The sequence below is a fragment of the Dama dama genome, chromosome X, assembly GCF_033118175.1.
Source record: "Dama dama isolate Ldn47 chromosome X, ASM3311817v1, whole genome shotgun sequence".
NCBI lineage: Eukaryota > Metazoa > Chordata > Mammalia > Artiodactyla > Cervidae > Dama > Dama dama.
The window spans coordinates 164,447,381-164,459,777 of record NC_083714.1 but is presented as its reverse complement, the minus strand read 5'-3'; the positions used below and the strand labels follow the sequence as shown (position 1 = coordinate 164,459,777).

The following is a 12,397-nucleotide window of genomic DNA, read 5'->3' as shown; positions in this document are numbered from 1 at the left end:
TTTTATCACCTCATCAAGGGCTAAATTAATTCCATACCACTCCTGCCAAGCTCCCAGCCAGACTACATAACTTGCCCGCCTCCCATGATACGGGCTTGAGTCTTTGAGAGGCAGGCCAAAATTCGTTACCTTCAGCCCTATAAATCCAAGTCTCTGTAAGCTTTGTGGGTCACGGGTATGCCCACCCCCAGGGGACATGTAAGACGTCACAGAGTCCTTCATCTCCCTGTTGTTCAGTCGCTCAGTCGTGTCCGACTCTTTGCGACTCCATGGGCTGCAGCACGCCAGGCGTCCCTGTCCATCACAACTCCCAGAGCTTGCTCAAACTCATGCCCATCGAGTCGGTGATGCCATCCAACCATCTCATCCTCTGTCGTCCCCTTCTCCTCCCGCCTTCAGTCTTTCCCAGCAGCAGCGTCTTTTTCAATGACTGTTCCTCTCCCTGGCTGTCTTTTAAATGTTTAAAAAACAAAAATCCCTTGCTTCCTGTGTTTTATTTACTGTAGGAATAAATACACGTCTGTGCGTGTCCTAGTTAAAAGCCTTGTACCAGCCGTTGTTTTTCTATATTCTTTCAAAACGGGGTTTCCCTGATGGCCCAGGAGGGGAAGACTCTGCCTGCCAATGAGGGGACACAAGAGAGGCAGGTTCTGTCCCTGGGTCGGGAAGATCCCCTGGAGGAGGGCATGGCAGCCCACTCCCGTATTTCTTTTCCCTGGAGAATCCCACAGACAGAGGAGCCTGGTGGGCTACAGTCCACGGGGTTGCAGAGAGTCAGACACGCCTGAGCGACAAACACTTAATGAATCAGAAGAATGTCCAAGGGCTGGTCACGCCCTCTTTGAACCCCATCGGTAAAAGTCCTCAGTACCCCTTCCTAGCGTTAAGACTGGCAGAACACATATATGAAGAGAACGCCCTTAGATGATCTGACTGTTTGAAGACAAAATAAAGAATAAATAAAAATGGAGTGGGAATGCATATTGGTACAGATGCTGTGGGCAGCTTCCTATCTGCTTATATAGTTCCCATCTGATTTTATCACCTCGTCAAGGGCTAAAAATAGAGCTGCCAGGTAATTCAGCCGTCTCACTCCTAGGCATATATCCAGAGAAAACCATAATTACATGCATCCCAAACTTCACAGCAGCACCATTTACAACAGCCAAGACATGGGAACAACCTGGACGTCCATCAAGAGACGAATGGATAAAGAAGACGTGCTATGTGTGTCCAACGGAATATGACTCAGTCATAAAAAAGAACGAAATAATGCCATAGGAGGCAACATGAGTGTCAGAGTAAGGGACGGATGTAGAGAGTGTCGCAGGAAGTGAAATACATCAGAAAAGGACCAATGTCGTTATGATACCACGTAGATGGGGCATCTAAAATATGACACAGATGAACTGATTCGTAAAACAGAAACAGACTCACAGGCATAGAAAATAAGTTTATGGTAACCAGCGGGGAGGGCTTCCCTCGTAGCTCAGTCGGTAAAGAATCTACCTGCAATGCAGGAGACCCAGGTTCGATTCTTGGGTCGGGAAGATCGCCCTGGAGGAGGGCACGGCAACCCACTCCAATATTCCTGCCTGGAGAATCCCAGGGACAGAGGAGCCTGGCGGGCTACAGTCCACGGGGGTCGCAGAGAGTCAGACACGACTGAGCGACTTAGCACGCACACGTAGGTTGACAACAGAATGAACATCAGACCCTCTGGTGTCACAGAATAATAACAATTATTGCATCAACAGAATAGTCACAGTGGTTGTTCTCTTTATAGAATAATTACTCTATAACTGTTCCTTGAGGCAGATGGAGAAATTCTTCCAGGAAAGACAATAATGTGAAAACATATATATTGTTGATAATATATTACATTATATATTATAATTAATCAATACTTTCTATATAATAACTATAAAAATTATTTGTAGAGTATTATCATTATATTGCTGCAATAATATATAGTAATAGGTATTATTATCATATATATTATTACTGTGCTATATAGACTTGTAATAATATCTATTATTATATTATATATATTATATATATTATAGATATCACATATATACACATTGTAATAATACATACCATTATTATTGTATTATATTGTTATATACACATTGTAATAATATATATTATTATATATAGACAGTGATAATATATATTATTATGCTGTATATTATCATATATACATTGTAATAATACACATATTTTACATATATTATATACACATTGTACATAGTATTATCTCATATATGGCCACATAAACATTGCAATATAATTATTATATATGCACTGTAATAATATCTAATATGACTACATTATATGTTATCTATATTGTAATATCCAGTATCATTGTTACATAGTATCATATATACATTGTCATAATATATATTATTGTTATATATAATATATACATTGTAATAATATACAGTATTATATTACCACATATACATTGAAATAATATATAATATTAGTATATATATTATAATGGATGATTACTATATTGTAATGTATACATTGCAATAATATACAGCATTATATTACATATTATATATGGTAATACTGTATTATTATATGTGATATATAATAATAATATATAGAAGCATAATTATATTATATATGGTAGTGATATATATTATTATATATGGTAATAATGTATAGTATTATTATATATTATATATAGTAATAATATATAGAAGCGTATTATATATGGTAGTGATATATATATTATTATATATGGTAATAATATAGTAGTATATTACATATTATATATATCATAATATATAGCATTATTATATATGATAATATATAGTATTATAATTATACATTATATACACAGTAATAATATATAGTAGCATATTATAGCATATGTATCAACATTGCCATGATGCATCGCGTTATTATCATCATATTGCTGTCTTTTGGTGGAAGGATTCCTCCGTCTGGCTCCAATCCCAGCGCGTTAGGAGTCGTGCATTCAAACTGAACCTGCTCGCTGGCCCTGGTGTGTCCTCTCTCCTCCCATCTCCCAATCAGGAGGCAAACAGACAAACCATTCAACCCACAGGAAACAGAGGCTTTTCTTTGAAAGCAGAAATGCGGACCGAAAGTATTTTAAAACATTCCTCCCCAGATGTGACACTACCGTGTGCATCCGATGTTGCTTTGATTCCTTCCAGCCCCCTGCCTCCTGGGTGTTTCTTTAAAGGATGCCTTTTGCATTTGCAAACTATTAGAGGACCAGCGTTTGGAAAATAGGAGCGACATCCTTCCAAAAGGCTGGAAACGTCTTTTGTTTTAGCTCTGGAGTCAGAGGTCACCTTTGATGTTCCAGAAATACTTTGAATCTTTAATTTGACTGCATGCAGAAGATAGGGAGGAGAGTGACACTTGAGACATTTTTACTGGAACTGTTTTTACAGAGGGACCACAACCCACACACAAACGTCTGCCATAATTTTACTACACGAAAAGTGTAAGTGTCAGTCACTCGGCTGTGTCCGCCTCTTTTGTGACCCTGTGGCCTGCAGCCCGCCAGTCTCTCCTCTGTCCATGGGATTCTCCAGGCAAGAATACTGAAGTGGGTTGCCGTTCCCTTCTCCAGGGGATCTTCCTGACCCAGGGAATCAAACCCAGGTCTCCTGCAATGCAGGCGGATTCCTTACCTTTTGAGCCACCCTCATATAATGTAAGACTATGCGATAAATGCAAAACATAACACATCTTCAAGCAAAATGCAAACAGTGAAGATTCATGACAAGCACCAGACATGAATGGAATCACCCACAATCTACAGCGTGGCAGTGTGTAAATGAAAAAAAAAAAAAATTTAAACTTAACAAAGAGAAGCAAATGCCTCCGCTTTGAGGATTCTGGCAAAGACCTCGAAAACTGCAGCTGTTCAGAGCAAATGCACATTTTCACTGTCACGGAGCAGGTAGATGAAAAGAACAGAGAAAGTGGTGGTCAAAAAAAATACTATGATGAGAGGAGTTTCAAATTGAGTAAAGCAGATGGCAAGGGGCCACCGCTTAAGCCACTGTACATCTTGGAAGACAAATTCAAAAAGGAAGCCAATTTCCAAATTAAAAAAATAAAGCCATCGCGGAAAGAATGGTTCCTTTTTTTTTTTTCCCCTCCCCACTTTTTTTTTTTTTCTTGCTTCTTCTTGAGCTGTGCCTACTTGCCCCGTTACTGATCATCTGGGAATTTGTGGTGGCGAATTTTTTATGTATAATTTGTTTTTAAGAGTGCCATGATGCCCTGGAAAGGGAGTGGATGGTTTGCGGCTCTAGAGGGGGAGGGGGAGGGAGCGGTGGTTAGCTTTGGTTTAGGGGGAGAAAAAAATGATGAAGTGTCAAAAGATTCTTTCTCAACACTGTTTTCTTTGAAAGAGGTTTCAGGTTCGTTTCTGGCTCATCATGGATGCTGTGTTAAATTAAAGGGTTGTGGGGGCAAGTGTCTATTAAAGAGATCTAAAAATAAAATAAAAATGCAGAGGCTGTGTCTCTCAGTCATGTGAAGGAGGTGCTTGGGGGTGGGGGGAGAAGGTTTTCGTGGATGGACTGCCTGGTAAGAGATTCTAATTTCAGGAGATACAGTATGACGTGTCATGCTTTGCAAGGAGAAAACCCCATAACATATGGATCTGAGAAATCTTACTAGGTTAGGGCTTCTAAAGTCTCAACGTTTTTTTGAGTCACCCAGGCATCTTGGGACAGCACAGATTCTTACTTGGGAATATTCATTGGAAGGACTGATGCTGAAGCTGAAGCTCCAATACTCTGGCCACCTGATGTGAAGAACGGACTCCTTGGAAAAGACCCTGATGCTGGGAAAGATTGAGGGCAGGAGGAGAAGGGGATGACAGAGGATGAGATGGTTGGATGGCATCACCGACTCGATGGACATGAGTTTGAGCAAGCTCCGGGAGTTGGTGATGGACAGGGAAGCCTGGTGTGCTGTGGTTCATGGGGTCACAAAGAGTCAGACGCAACCGAGCAACTGAACAAAGATGGCTCTGGTGCTAAAGAATCTGCCTGCAATGCAGGAGACGCAGGTTCGATCCCTGGGTGGGGAAGATCCCCTGGAGAAGGACATGACAACCCACTCCAGTATCCTTGCCTGGACAATCCCACAGATAGAGGAGCCTGGCGGGCTACCGTCCGTGGGGTCGCAGAGAGTCAGGCACAACAGAGATTCTGACTTGCCGTATCTGAAGCAGCGGCCCCTAAATTCTGCATTTCCCGCCCCTCCAAGGTGATACCCGTGCTCTGGGTCCATGGACCACAGATTTTGAGGGGCAGGTGCATTGAAACGAAATCTCCTGGATTGAGAACCTAGCCCTGGATTTGTTATTCAGATCCCCAGGTCACGTTACCATGTAGTCAGTGTCGCAAAACAAGAGACTGCAACTTCCGTGGTGTCTCAGCAGTAACGAAGCTGCCCGCCAATGCAGGAGACACGGGCTCGATTCTTGGTCCGGGGCAATTCCCACGTGCCATGGGGCAACAAATCCCGGAAGCCGCGGCTACTGAAACCCTCGCGCCCTAGGAGGCCCTAGGAGGCCACAGTGCTCCACAAGAGAAGCCACCGCCGTGAGGAGTCCACACACCGCAACCAGAGAAGACCAAGGGCGGAAGAGGAGGCCACACAGAACTGAAGCCGCCTGATCTCTCTGCAGCTAAATGGCGCTGGGCTCAAAAAGGCAGGGCCGTCCAAAAACTCTGTCCTTCCGGAGAGAAGTGACTTCTTGTCCACGGCCACCAGCGCTGCAGCAGAACGTGAAGAAACGGGTTTGCACAGGCTGTCTTGCGGAGAAACTACACATGGAGAAAGGTCCTTTGGTAAGTTCCCTGGCGGTCCGGAAGTTGAGACTCTTGCACTTCCAATGCAGGGGTCCCGGGTTTGATCCCCGGTCAGGGAACTGACGTCCCACATGCTTCGGGGCATGCCCTTCTACAAAAACAAAAAGAGTTTACAAATCTGTTTAAAAAGAGAGAAGTATCTTTGGGCACTCTGGAGAAAGTACCAGCGAAGGACGTTTCTAGTTTCAAACTAGAGGGGGTGGTTAGGAATGGGCTTCTGCTGTGGCAGCTGCCCCGCTCCTGGTTTATTTGGGTGTCGGTCACTCAGTTGTGTCCAACTCTTTTTGACCCCATGGACTGTGGCCTGCCAGGCTCCTCTGTCCATGGGGATTCTCCAGGCAAGAATACAGGAGTGGGTTGCCATTTCTTCCCCCAGGGGTCTTCCCGACTCAGTGATCGAACCCAGGTCTCCCACTTTGCAGGCAGCCTCTTAACCATCTGAGCCACCAGCTTTATGGTGGAACAAAAATGCAATAACTTTCTGTACCTCCCCCCTCCCGACCCATCATTAACTAGTCTTACTTGGATCATCATTTTGCTCCTCCCCCCCCCCCCCTTGAGTTATAGTCTTCTCCTTGGAGGGAGCCGAAATAGAAAAAAAAAGCAAAGGCAAAAAAAAAAAAAAAAGATTTCTAGCAAAAAGGTTCTGTTTCACACACACACACACACAAATCCACATTTATTTATGTGTTGAAAGAACTCCAAGATCCTGATGTGAAAACAGAAGAAAAGAAAAAGAAGCCCCACTTATAATGATGACGCTGAGCTCTTAAAGGCTTTCTTGTGCAGACAAGTGGCTTAAGAACTCAAGAGATGGAAGCCAAATCCTGCGTTCAGGCTGCAGGTCCCACTTGGATCATCCTCAGAGCTCCGAGTCACAAAAAATAATGCTCCCTGAAGCCATCAGCCCAGGACCGATCACACAGAGAGGACTTCCAAAAGCTACCACTGTGATGACTTGATAACACCCTCAGAAGTCGGTTCATTGCCGTCTTGATGTTTCACCCATCCAACAATTAGCTCTTTATTCCGCTTCTTAGCATTCCAGACATGCTGCCTATCGAGAAGACGTGGGGATAACTTAAAGATACGTGTGCACACAGAGGCGGGGCTGCCGTGGAGATGTTGGAAACATCCCTGGAGAATTAACAGAATAACACATGCCAGGAAAAAAAAAAAAAAAAGGACCAGCAATAGGAAAAGCAGAAAATAATGATTTATGAGAATCCGGGGCTTTTGCCAAAAATGACCTCAAGCAAGCAGCGCTTTAGGTAAATCATGTGTGGGAGGTTTCTGAGTGAAATATATCCATCCAGTGTATGTGTTTGGGGCGGGGGAGGCAAAAGGTGAAATTTGGGTGGGAGAGAGGCGTTAAGAGTGAGGGGATCCATGTCTGCATACGGCTGATTCACTTGGTTGTATAGCAGGGAGCAACATGACATTGTAAAGCAATTATACTTCAATTTAAACAAACAAAACAATAAGGTGACATGATGGCAGGGACATCATCTCTCTTGTACCACAGAGCTGTCTGTCGCCAGCTTTGTGGTCAAAGACCCAGGGTCGACGGGGCCAGCCCACGCTATCTGCGTGAGTGCGGCCAAACACACAGTCTAGACGTGGAGATAGCGCTATGATTAGAACCCGGCACGGAATCTCTGTAGGGAGTCCAGCTGCAAACGTCAGGCTCCAGAGGCCGCCTGCCCTAGCTCACCTCCAGCAGACGCAGGAAAACAGCTTAGGACGGCTGCTTTGGAAGCCGGGAGCATATTTCCCTGGCAGGGGAGTTTCATTTGTCTGCTTGACCTTGGAGGGATTTTTTTCTCAGGTGGGGTTGGTCCAAACTGTTCTGTCGCTCAGTCGTGCCTGCCTCTCTGCGACCCCGTGAACTGCAGCATGCCAGGCTTCTCTGTCCTTCACTATTTCCCGGAGCTTGCTCAAACTTGTTCCCATCGAGTCAGTGATGTCATCCAACCATCTCATCCTCTGTCGTCCCCTTCTCCTCCCACCTCCAATCTTTCCCAGCATCACAGTCTGTTCTGACAAGTCTGTTCTTCGCATCAGGTGGCCAGAGTATTGGAGTTTCAGCTTCAGCATCAGTCCCTCCAATGAATATTCAGGGTTGATTTCCTTGAGGATGCACTGGCTGGATCTCCTTGCAGTCCAAGGGACTCTCAAGAGTCTTCTCCAGCAGCACAAATTCTAAAACATCAACTCTTTGGTGTTCAGCCTTCTTTATGGGCTATTTCTATCGTATTCTTCACGCTCTATTGGTGTGATGTGTATCTGACAAAAATGGAAACCCACTCACGGCTTGACTTCAGTTGATCTTGTACTCTGTTATGATACCTCCTGCATGGCAGGCAGGTTCTTTACCGCTGAACCACCAGGGAAGTCCTTACCAGTCTTGTGTTTAAAGAAAATGAGCCCCGAAGAGACAAAGTGATTAAACACAGGAAGCTGTCGGTCGCCTGGATGCAGAGTTCTTTTCTGAGACTGGAGACCGGAGGATGAGCAAAAAAAGAAAGGGATGGGAGTAGAGGCTGAGGAAGGAGAGAAAGGGCAGACCAAGAGCAAGGATGCTACGAAGCAGAGGAGATGTGAGGGGGTCGCCCCGGGAAGGCAGGGAGGACCCCAGGAGACACTGACCACAGCGTTTCTGCTCCTGCTACTGGAATTCTTGGCTTTCCTCAGCCCACTCCCCCCCGGGACTTCTGATCTCTTCCCTTGCATGCTTTTGTCCACCGCGTGGGAGGAGAGTTTCCGCTCCAGGAAAGTCGGTCCCGCCGGCGGTCGCCAGATTCTCGCCCGCAACATTTCCTGTGGCCTCCAGGAGACCACGACGCACAACTCGAATCCTTGTTGAGTTCTTTTAGGAAAAAGACGAATCTCTCTCACCTCCTTCCTGGGATTTCCCTGGCGAGGGGTGGGGGGTAGGGGTAAGGGATGGATGCTGACTTCTTGTCCTCCCCTCCCTGGACCACGTCGTCTGTCCCTTATCCTCCCCAGGAGGGCTGGCTGCTGTCCACATGAGCAGATGGATGGCCTGAAGCATCTGGCCGAGAGGTTCTCCAGAGCGTGGTCAGCAGGCTTGGGGTGGAACCCACGTTTGCAGCTCAGCTGCTGAGCCCAGAGTTGCTGACACCAGCGGGTTCTTCTGGGAAAACAACTGCTTCCCACAAACAGATTTTGGGGGGCAGAAAGGACCTTCCCTGTAAAGAAGGCTGAGTGCCGAGGTACTGATGCTTCTGAACTGTGCTGTTGGAAAAGGACTCTCGAGAGTCCCTTGGATTGCAATTGATGCTTCTGAACTGTGACGTTGGAGAAAAGTCTCTTGAGACTCCCATGGACTGCAAGGAGATCCGACCAGTCCATCCTCAAAGAAATCAACCCTTGCTGTCCAAGGGACTCTCAAGAGTCTTCTCCAACATCACAGCTTGAAAGCATCCGTTCTTCTGTGCTCAGCCTTCTTTACGGTCCAACTCTCACATCCATACATGACTACTGGAAAAACCATAGCTTTGACTAGACGGACCTCTGTCAACAAACTGATGTCTCTGATTTTTAATATGCTGCCTAGGGTCGGTCATAGCTTTCCTTCCATGCAGCAAGTGTCTTTTAATTTCATGGCTGCAGTCACTGTCTGCGCTTGATTTTTTGGAGGCCGTCACTTGGCCAAAATTCTGTTCTACACGAGGAAGCTCTCTCTCCTTACGACTTTTCAGAGCTTGCCACGGCTCTTACAATGGATGATAGCGTTGACTCACAGTGGATGATATCATTGGCTCGATGCGTAAGATCCTAAATTGTGGTCCTTCTTTCCACCCCTGGTCTCACTCTTTTAACCCACCTCCCCTTTTGCCATGCCGTCCAGTCACGGTCTCTCCTCCCCTTTCACCTTCGTCTGCTGGAGATCTTTGCACGTGTCGTGTCTTCCGTGGGAGATCCATCTCCGGCCGGCCGGACCAACCCACTCTCTCTGTTAACACGTTCTCCCCCAGCAACCTGTCGATTCGCCTCACAGCACCTACCCCAGTCGACTCATCTGATGTTCTCATGGCCCTGGCCGTGCTCACTTCGTAACCCGCCCAACCACCTAGCTTTGGATCTGGCATCGAGCAGGCACGTAACCGGAACAACAAGAATCTGACGGGTACAAGGACTGCACTGCGGAGCTGTTGAAAGAGTTCACTTATCAGGAACGGCCTGTCTTGGACGAGAAAGTTAAACAGGCAACCACGTCCCTCAGGAGCTGCTCTTGTGGCCCCTGGTGATGATTCTCAAGAGCAGAGAACGTACTTGGGAAGCTCAGGCTCCACAGTTCGTGACTGCGTCTGAAGGGCTTCCTTATTCCACCCACGGAAACACACTGCATTTCATGCCTCTTTATTTTGTTTGTTCCGCATCTAAACACTGGCATCTGGAGCGTAAAGGATCAACGCTGTGCTTGTCTCAAACGATTTGAATGCGAATAACTGCCTGATTCTGTTCATGCCTCGGGGCTGACAAGCGTGTTGGGATCCGTCTTCTCGAGCTGCCAGGAGTCAGGTTCCAGATGCCAAGTAGGGGGTGAGGTAGTTAATGAACGGTGAACATTCTTTCCCGGCTCGAATGGAACAGTTCTTTTCTTTAGGTGTTCAAATGGAAGGATAGTTGATTTAACAGTGTTGCGTTAGCTTTGGGCATACAAAAAAGTGATTCAGTTAAGGATATATATATATACATATCTGTCCGCAATGCGGGAGACATGGGTTCAATCCCTGGGTCTGGGAAGATCCCCTGGAGAACAGAATGGTTACCCACTCCAGTATTCTTGCCTGGAAACCTGATGAATCTCATGGACAGAGGAGCCAGGTGGGCTACCGTCCATGGGAGCCTCAAAGAGTTGGACATGAATAAGCAAGTAACACACACACACACACACACACACACACATATTCTTTTTCATATAGGTTACTATAAGATACTGACTATAGTTCCCTGTGCTATATAGTAGGACCACGTTGCTTATCCTTCTTATATAAAGTAATGTGTATCTTCTAATTAAACTTCTAATTTAGCCCTCTCTCCCTTCCTTTTTGGGTTTCCCCGGTGGCTCAGATGGTAAAGAACTTGCCCACAGTGCAAATTTTGGGTTTGATTCCACGGGTCGGGAAGATCCCCTGGAGGAGGGCATGGTAACCCACTCCAGTATTCCTGCCTGAAGAATCCCATGGACGGAGGAGCCTCTTGGGCTACAGTCCACGGGGTGGCAAAGAGTCAGATATGAATGAGCGACGAAGACTTTCTCCCTTCCTTTTCTTTGGCAACCAGAAATTTGTTTTCCAAATCTGTGCATCTGTTTCTCTTTCGTAAAAAAGTTCATTTGTATTGCCTTTTATTCCTTTTCAGATTCTTTGAAAAGGAAGGCAACTTGGATCCACCATAGCTTTCTGGTTACATCCTGAAATGATGGGTTCCTGTTGTTCCATTTTCTCAAATGCTTCCACGGTGGTGTATGTTAGTGACTCTTGGAAGACGCAGCAGATGAAAAAAGGCTGTGGTATGTATGTGTATATTTGCATACGGAAGTCCATCAACATTAAATGTGTGTTTCTATGGTTGGTTTGGATCTAACAGATGAATGGATAAAGAAGTTGTGGTACATATATACAGTGAAATATTGTGTGTGCATGTGTGCTAAATCACTAAGTCATGACCCTCTCTTTGCGACCCCATGGACTGTAGCCCGCCAGGCTCCTCTCTCCATGATATTCTCCAGGCAAGAACACTGGAGTGGGTTGCCATGCCCTTCCCCAGCAGACCTTCTTGACCCTGGGAATCAAACATGGGTCTCCTGCACTGGCAGGCAGATTCTTTACCACCGAGACACCTGGGAATAGCTAAAAAAAAAAAAAAAACACTAAAATTGTTTAACACTTGCAGGCGTGTTTGGCTGGTGTGTGCCAAAAAGACCTATTCATTCATTTCTGTCTTCCGTGCAACAGTCACATGAAAGTTGCAAGCCTACTCCTGCAAAAGTCTCTATTCTAATCCTCTGCAAGATGGGGGAGAGCCAGGTGGTTTCATCTCTGTCACAGAGGGATTTTCTTTTTCACTGACACAACCAACCATTGAAATCAATCATCTTCTAACACAAGGCGTCCTTTGAAGGTGGGACAAGCTTTGTTGGTTTCCCAGTGTTGTGATGGTGAATTTTTCTCGACAGTCCCTTTGAGGGTAGAGAGCAAATTTGGCAGGTGCTGCCCATACATTAATTAATATGTGAGTTCATTCACTGCAAATCAATAAATGAATGCATTCAGGGCAAAGAGGAGTACCTGCCAATGTTATCCATCTCAAGGGTTTTAACAACTGTGTTTACCTTGGCAACAAACTGCAATTATTTTTCTGGGGAAATTTTTGTTCCTTAAAGAGATAATTTCCAGACTCTTTCCATGCAAGTTTTTTTTTTTTTTTTAACTTTGTTGAGTCTTCATTGCCAGTCGTGGTGAGTGGGGGCTACTCTCTAGCTG

The 12,397-nt window shown here is 45.5% G+C and overlaps 1 long non-coding RNA gene across 1 annotated transcript in view; it reads right to left on the bottom strand.

Moving 5' to 3' along the window:
• Positions 1-2,721: 2,721 nt before the first annotated feature.
• Positions 2,722-12,397, bottom strand: part of LOC133052321 (uncharacterized) — a 73,899-nt gene continuing 64,223 nt past the window's right edge. The window contains exon 10 of the long non-coding RNA XR_009692026.1: positions 2,722-5,973. This is a non-coding gene — a long non-coding RNA (uncharacterized LOC133052321). The remainder of the gene's footprint in view (positions 5,974-12,397) is intronic.